The sequence below is a fragment of the Dermacentor silvarum genome, chromosome 1 (assembly GCF_013339745.2).
Source record: "Dermacentor silvarum isolate Dsil-2018 chromosome 1, BIME_Dsil_1.4, whole genome shotgun sequence".
NCBI classification, from domain to species: domain Eukaryota; kingdom Metazoa; phylum Arthropoda; class Arachnida; order Ixodida; family Ixodidae; genus Dermacentor; species Dermacentor silvarum.
The window spans coordinates 153,537,043-153,545,144 of record NC_051154.1 but is presented as its reverse complement, the minus strand read 5'-3'; positions in this window follow the sequence as shown (position 1 = coordinate 153,545,144).

The following is an 8,102-nucleotide window of genomic DNA, read 5'->3' as shown; positions in this document are numbered from 1 at the left end:
CATTGCACGGCTACTCACTGACATCTTCAGAAATAATGTTGCCTTTTCTTGGGTTGCAGAACAAGCGAATGCCTTTACAGTGCTGATATCAGCCAGAAATATCACCATCAGTGTTGTTTGATTTTGTCCCAGCTGGAAGTGCAGAGCTTTGTACCGACGCAAGTGGCCATGAAATTGGTGCTATCCTCGCTCAAATACAGAGTGGCGCAAGTCGTATCATAGCGTACGCCAGCCGCCTTCGTTCTCCATCGGAACAAAATTACTCGATTACTGAGCGGGAGTGCTTAGCTCTCGTTTGGGCCATCGCAAAATTCCACCCGTACCTATATGTTCGGCCTTTCGCTGTTTTAACAGATCGTCATGCGCTCTGCTGGCTGTCAACCCTTAAAAATCCCATGGGAAGGTTCGGCCGTTAGGCATATTGCGATAGGAGCACACGTTCTCTGTAGTCTAGAAATCTGGAAAGTTGCACAAGGATGCCGACTGCTTATCCCGCCACCCCGTTGAACCACCCAGGTCCACAGAACCTGAAGCTAACGCCTGCGTCTTCGGCATCACGGACTTTCTTCATGTAGCTGACGAGCAGCGCCGCGATTAGTCGTTGCTCGCCCTCATTGACTGTCTCGGATCCTGCAATCCCGACCCTTCAGTCAGTATGTTCTTGCTTCAAGGCAACTTTTGTACCAGCGCAACATGCACCTTGATGGCGCGGAACTTTTCCTCGTCGTCCCACATCATCTGCGCAGGGATGTCCTCACACAACTTCATAATGCTCCAACCTCCGGACATTTAGGCGTCTCCAGAACATATGACCGCGTACGACGACGTTATTTTTTTTTTTTTTCTGGCGAAGCCTTTATCGTTCCGTTCCCCGATATGTTCCTACTTGCGACCGGTGCCTGCGTCGGAATAAACCTACGACACCTCCTGGGCTGCGCTTTTGGGCAGCCCCGAACTCAACGACCAAACCCTGGCCGTCCAGAGTGCCCGCGATCGGGCCGTCAAGCTCGGCTTGCCGGTCCCTACGTGGGACTAGCCGGGTGGCGCGGGGTGTCCCTTGCGTCTTCTCTGGACCTCAATAAAGTTATTTCACTCACTCACTCACTCACTCACTACTCACTCACTCACTCACTCACTCACTCACTCACTCACTCACTCACTCACTCACTCACTCACTCACTCACTCACTCACTCACTCACTCACCTCCTGCTGGTCGCTTCAGCCAATTGAAGTCCCTACCGAGCCGTTTTATCACGTGGGGCTGGACTTGCTAAGCCCCTTCCCCACATCGACCACGGGAAACAAATGGGTTGCGGTCGCTACGGATTCTACCACGCGCTACACGATCACTCGAGCACTGCCGACCAGCTGCCGACCAGCTGCCGACCAGCTGCCGACCAGCTGCACGACTGATGTCGCTGATTTCTTGCTCTTAGACATCATCCTTCAGCATGGCGCTACTGTCAGCTACTCACAGACCGTGATCGCTGCTTTTTGTCTCGCGTGGTTGACGATCTTCTCCGCTCGTTTGCTACTCTTCACAAATTTGCCACTTCATATCATCCATAGACTTACGACCTTATCGAACGTCTCAACAGTACACTGGCCGACATGCTCTCCTTGTAGGTTTCTGATGATCACAGTGATTAGGACACTGCTCGGCCGTTTGTCATCTTCGCCTTCAATTTATCCCGTCATGAAACAGCCGACTACTCGCCCTTATATCTTCTTTTGGGCCGTGACCCCCTTGTGCCCTTCGATAAAACGCTTCCGTGTGATTCAGCATCAACCACTTCATATGTTCATAACGCCATCACCCGTAAGGCCATAGCACGCAAGGTAGCCCGCGATCGGCTCTTTTCATCGCAGGTCGCACAAAAGTCCCTTTATGATCGTCGACACAAAGATGCCTACTTCCCTCCGGGCTCTCTCGTATTAGCCACGTATTCTCTCTGGCTCCCATCTCGTCGTGTTGACCTTTGCGAGAAGCTCCTGTCCCGCTATGTTGCGCCCTATCGAGTCCTGCGCCAAGTAATACCAGTCACTTATGAAAAAAATTCGGGGGGCCGCAACATTTATATGGGGACGTGTTACCAGCGAAGCTGTTTAGGCTGCATACATGGGCTGCATACATTATGTTTAAGCCGGCCGCAAGTCCGTGACGCGTAAACAGGAAATGTGGGCCGATCTTGGCGGTAGTGCTGAAAGGGTCCAAGTGCAATGGCACATACCCCTCCGAATTAGCGAAGCTGAGCCTGGCTAAGTCTAGCTAAGCATGGTTGGAACTACTTACGCTTAGCCAGTCATCGATAGCCAATTCATAGCCAATCAATAGCTCATCGATAATCAATCAATTATCAAGAAATTCCGGAAAATGCTGGGGATGCCATGGTAGTGTTTAGCCTAGCCAAAATATGTGGCCAATACCTTGCTATAGCCCATCGATATTCAATCAATAGCTAATCGATAATCGACAAATAATAAATTCCGGGAAATGCTGGGGATGACCTCGCGTAGTGCTTAGCCTAGCCCAAATACGTGGCTAATACTTTGCGATAGCCAATTGATAGCCAATCAATAGCTAATCGATAATCGACAAATAATCAATAAATTCCGGGAAATGCTGGGGATGACTTCGTAGTGCTTAGCCTAGCCCAAATACTTGGCCCAGAAAGGCACGCAGGCGCTTCTGCAGTGCCTGAAAGAAACGCACAAGAACGCCGAACTTATAGACAGGCTGTGTCTTGTCTAGTGCATGTGATTACGGTGAGCACCTGTCTCATCTTTCTCGGTTTTTTTCATCCCACATTCCCTTCTCCACGTGTACAGTAACTAACTGGATGAAGTGTAATTGACTTTCGTACATTTCCTTCGCCTTCGGGTTCTTTCTCTTGGTTCTGTCCCTGTGCTATGAGCACAGCAATTTTAACAATTTTTTTACCGTTTCGGGAGGCAGGGTTGAAATAAGCTGAAACCAGAGTTTTCTAACTTTATAAAACTGCTGGGATCTTCTAATCGGCTTCCATAGTTTCTTTGCAAACCGATTTCTTTATTTTTTGTGTACAATAAATGTCTCAAAATGTGGATTGTAAATATGTACCACATAGTTCAAACTTCCGTTGCCCCAATTAAGAACGGGTTTTCGGTCGCGAAATATAGTACCACTCGTGTGGGATGTAGGCCTTCGGACATATTTTAATGCTGGTTTCTGTGAATAGTGAAAAACTGTGCTCTTCCATAAGAACAGCGTTTGTTTATAGTTCGCTCGACGCTGACGCTAGACGCGCTGTTGAGGTTCCTAATTTCTGGAATTCTGGTGTTATCTTATTTGCCTTAAAAGAATACATTTTATTTTAATCAATGTGTTGAGGTTTATGTTTCTTCAATGATACCTTGTGTACAAGAATGAATGATTGGGTGTGTTGGTAGTGCATTGCTAAATGTAAGAGCAGGAAATGTGCAGAGACGGAGCTGAATACCACAGTGCTCTACTTTCAAAATTTTTATTTGAAACAGGCGATACGTGTTTGTCATTTTTCTTTCCGGTAATCACACATTCCTACGGCGTCTAAGAAAAAAAATGAAAACAAATGAATGAAACCTATGGCCTGCACGTGTTCTACAGATAGCTGAGCTCCAGCACAGCGAGGGCTATGGAAGGCGTACATACTCAGCCATGCGTTACCTTATCGGGCTATCTTTTGTACCTCATATATCTCGCGTGGACGACGATCACAATGTCTATACAAAATGGCACATTCATCAAAAAGTGAGGAGCAACCGCATGCTTTGCAGTGGGCTGCAAATCATGCGGTTGTAATTGTGCATTGTGACTAAGCTCTCTAATCCCGTTGTTCACACATCGGCCGGGCTGCTCAACATGCTTACCACATGACAGCAAAATTTGGTAAACCACATTTTCCGCACATTCCATAAACATCTTCAGGTTATGTGAAATCGTATGCAAGTATGCGATGAGGGCCATACTTCGTCTTTCCTGGGGTAGCTCGTCCGAGCCTTCAATTCTGTTTCCGCAGAATCTTTTTAACAAAATGAGCACGAAGGGCAAGAGCAGAGGTCCTACAACCGAAGTTGAGGCCGGAGGTAATACCCTATGAGCACAAAGTGTCACACAACCTTAAAAAGGTTGCTAACTGACACGGTATACCTCTTGTTTTTTCTGCGCCCAACAAGCTTTCTAAGCTGTGCTCTCGAGTTTGCTGTGAGAGCAGGCGAGGCTGCCGTACTAGGCACGAGAAGCCCTTTGTGAAGTGCTCCAGAGGGGTTGTCTATGCCATCCCCTTGCACCCTTGTGGGCAGTTGTATATCGGCCAAACTGAACGTTGCGTGAACGACCGCTTAAGGGAACATGCGCAAAAGATAAACAAAAAGGAGGATAAGGGCGCGCATTTGGTGGCCCATGTTACCGCATGCGGTTGTGACGCTCGATTTCATGAGACTACCATTTTGGGCAGGAGTGGCAATGCCTCTTCTCGTCTTGCACTGGAGGCCTCCTTTATCAAGCAGAACAGAGATCGGTGTGTAAGTGAGCCGTCTATCTCTTTACTTGACGTCGAATTTGACTTCTTGCGCAACCGTCTTTAATCTACACGTGCCTTTCTTATCGTATGGCCTGCGCATGCGTGACAAGAGGATATATATGTGTGGACAATCCTTCCTTTGCATTAAACAGTTGTGAGTAGCGCTTGTCCCTGTTTCTCCCTTTGTTGTGTCTGTCTTTTTTATTGCGCTGAGTCACTTGTTCACTTTTTAACAAGTTTTCAGCAACTGAAGCTTGCACTTGCACTAGGTATCCTGCGTCAATCAAGCGCCCCGATTGCTGCCAGCAGCTGTCCATCATTTTATGTGGGCAGGATGTTTTAGGTTAACATTGCTACATTGCACAAGCTTAATGGAAATGCGCTGAATCCATGGACGCAAGCGGCTTTTGGCTACGCGGTTGATACATTCAGCAAATGCTATCGTCATAAAAGAATAACTTCAAATCAAGAAACCTTATTTCCCCATAGTCTGGGAATTTATCTGTCACTTCAAGAGTTTTACAATGCTCAATAGAATGGCGAGTGATATACAACGTATTCTTTTATTTAATTTTTTTATTTAGTCACTTAGTATGTGCCATTGGGTGTGTTCCCGTTCTCGGCCAATCCTCCAGAATGTCCCACTACGAGTTTTACATAAACCTCATCAAACTAACCAGTCTTTGCATAGCATCACATAGGTACCAGCAATAAATAAAGTTTTGCTTCACGTTGATTTCAACATGTTCGTTGGATCTGCATGCAATATCATCAGGGTCTGATTGCAGAGTTATCAGTAGGAAATCAGGACGAAAGAAAAGAAGACATGAACATTTAATAAAACCTATTCTGAAAAACAATAACCATGTACAGTGCCCGCCACTTTTATGGTGAACACCTCATTAGTATTCAAGAGCCTATAGCAGTTGATGTTCAGCACAAAAGCAAGTGATTATTTCATTTATCGGTATCTTCATTAGGCGCCGTATTCGGCACATTTCCCCCGTGAAGTAGACGGCGTGTTGAAGTTACACCAGCTTGAATACTAATAAGGCGTTTACTCTAACACTGCACGACCCTGTACATATGCAAATATGTAATACTACACGAGTGTTTCAGTGAACACTTTCAAAACTTTTTAAATGTTGCCTGTGGCAGATAGCACAATTCTAGTTCATGAGCTGGTCTACTCGAAAAGGCGGACATTACTTGCACAAAAAATTGAAATGCATAATCAACTAATTAAAAAAATTACTAATTAATTTTGTAACTAAATACCTTAAGGCCCATATTGCAATTTACAAATTCTAACCGGGGAGTTCGCAACAAGGCGGATCCAGTTGGAACGAATTTTCAGGATGACACCAGTTTCGAGGTATTAATTCCAGAACTTTGAGGAAATTTTCACTTCATTTAAAAAAATTGGACAAGAAAGGGTTAAAGGCTTTTTACTTTTCAATCTCCGTGAATCGTTACGAAGGTGACATCTGAAGACTAATAAGACTACTACAGCTGATGTCGCGAGCGGAATGATGCAGTGCCACCTGCGATATTTGAGCAGAATGTTTTTTCCAAGTACATTTGCAGTGCGAATCTGTTAGATAATATGTAAAACAATTTATCTGGCGTTATCGGTGTGGCGTCGTTGTTGGCATTCACCCCGTCGATACCTTCGACATTATTTTCCACCAACCACCTGATACTCGGTGCATCCTCCATTGTATGTTCCGTGTTTGAAGCTGATCATCATCATTGTCACGTACTTATTTGTACTGTCGACGCTATTTTCAGAAGCATGGCAACGAAAAATTGCACGCCAACACACCGCCATCTTGTCAAGAACAATTATATGCTGCGCACATAATGTCATCCTCGTACCACAACAGTATTGCTTGTTCTGGCCTCCGAAATAAATGTTCAGACGCCACCGCTCTCAGAGTCTGTGTAGATCATAAGACCTTGCAGTAGTTACCCAGCAATAATGTTGCGCGGCATGCGCGTTTTCCATGACCGCAACGCGGAGTCCATTGTTTCTCCAAAATTTCAGTTTAGTCAAATAATAATTTGGGGATCTTACGTGCCAACTCCGCGATCATATTATGAGACACATAATTCACAGAGTCAAAGTAAAATTTAACACATCCAAATGATTGTTCACTTGAAGGGCATATATGACCTAACAAAGTGTCAACCGAACTGCATGGTAACATATCTTGATCAGTTGTCTGTCGCTGCCACTCTTTTAGGTGGAAAAATGCTTGTAGTGTTCTGTGTTGCGAGGTGTACATATCCTGTTCGTCCTTTTCAGACCATCGGCGTCTCATGTGTTGACTAACGCTTGGGCAGCTCTCGGATACAGTGTTGCACTGGGCTGAAAATAAAATTAAGCATTTGATCGCGTATGCCATTCCTTTTTGTTTTCTCTTCTAAAACATACTAATGTTTGTTCCACAGTGGTTAATGGCGTTCGGCTTTGTTATTGTCATTGTACAACCTGCTTCGTTGTCAAGGATAGCCTCTCAGATTCCATCCACATCCGCTTCTACGTGAAGCAAGGGTATCCTGTGTCCCCGCTCCTTTTCACCCTATACTTTGAACCACTCTGTCTGAGCATTCTGAACTGCAGTGACGTTCATGGTTTCAATGTTCTGGGTAATGAGGTCAAACTGTTAAAAAAATACCAATGATCTGGCATTCATCGACGCGGATATGCCCAGTAGCGATAAAGCTCTTTCTATGATAATGGAGTTTTGTGCTGGCTGTGGTGTGCAAATTAATAACTCTAAGATCTGAGGTCTATGGTTTGGATGGCGGGCTATTACACCATCACAATATGCTGGCACTGAATGGTGTTGTGTGCCGCCTAAATATCTCGTGATTTTACTGCATGTCTACTGTGTTAAGTACACATTATACTGGAGAGACTGCAGCGTTTGACAGCTGCACACATACCTTTCTTCCGCGCCGTCTTTCAATACCTGGCAGAGCAGAAGCCTGAAACATGTTTTATTGCGATAGCAATTATATGGACCCTCCAGGCGCATGTTCCGTATAAAAACAAGCGCGATAACATCATGGCCGCACGCCGTATGCAGTGGGTGCGAGTGAAAGCGTGCGTACGACTGTGAACCGAATATGGTGGCTCGATCTCGCGCGCGCAAGGGAGGAAGGCGGAGCGCAAGCGCGCCGTCTTCCATCGCGCGCAAAGCACCGGGGGGCGTGCTACTCCGGTGGCGGCTGCGTACGGCGCGGTTGAGTGCGGCCGCGAAGGCCCTATCTTGCCAGCGAACTGCGATTAGTACGAAGTCTAGGTGCGCCGAAGGCTGATAGCTTTGTGCGCGCTGTGTTCTCGCCGCTTAGTTCGCGTTGAAGCGAGAGGCAGCACGAAGGTCAATTCGCTCGCTTCTGCTGCCGCTATTCCTCACGCCAGCGTTTTGACAACGAGTGTCTGCGGTCATCGAGTGCGCTGTGTTTATGTTTGCCTGTGTGCACGTGACACAATGCTTGTTAATTTAGTTAGTAATCGAATGTTTACGAGTTTATACGGCCGATAAAACTAC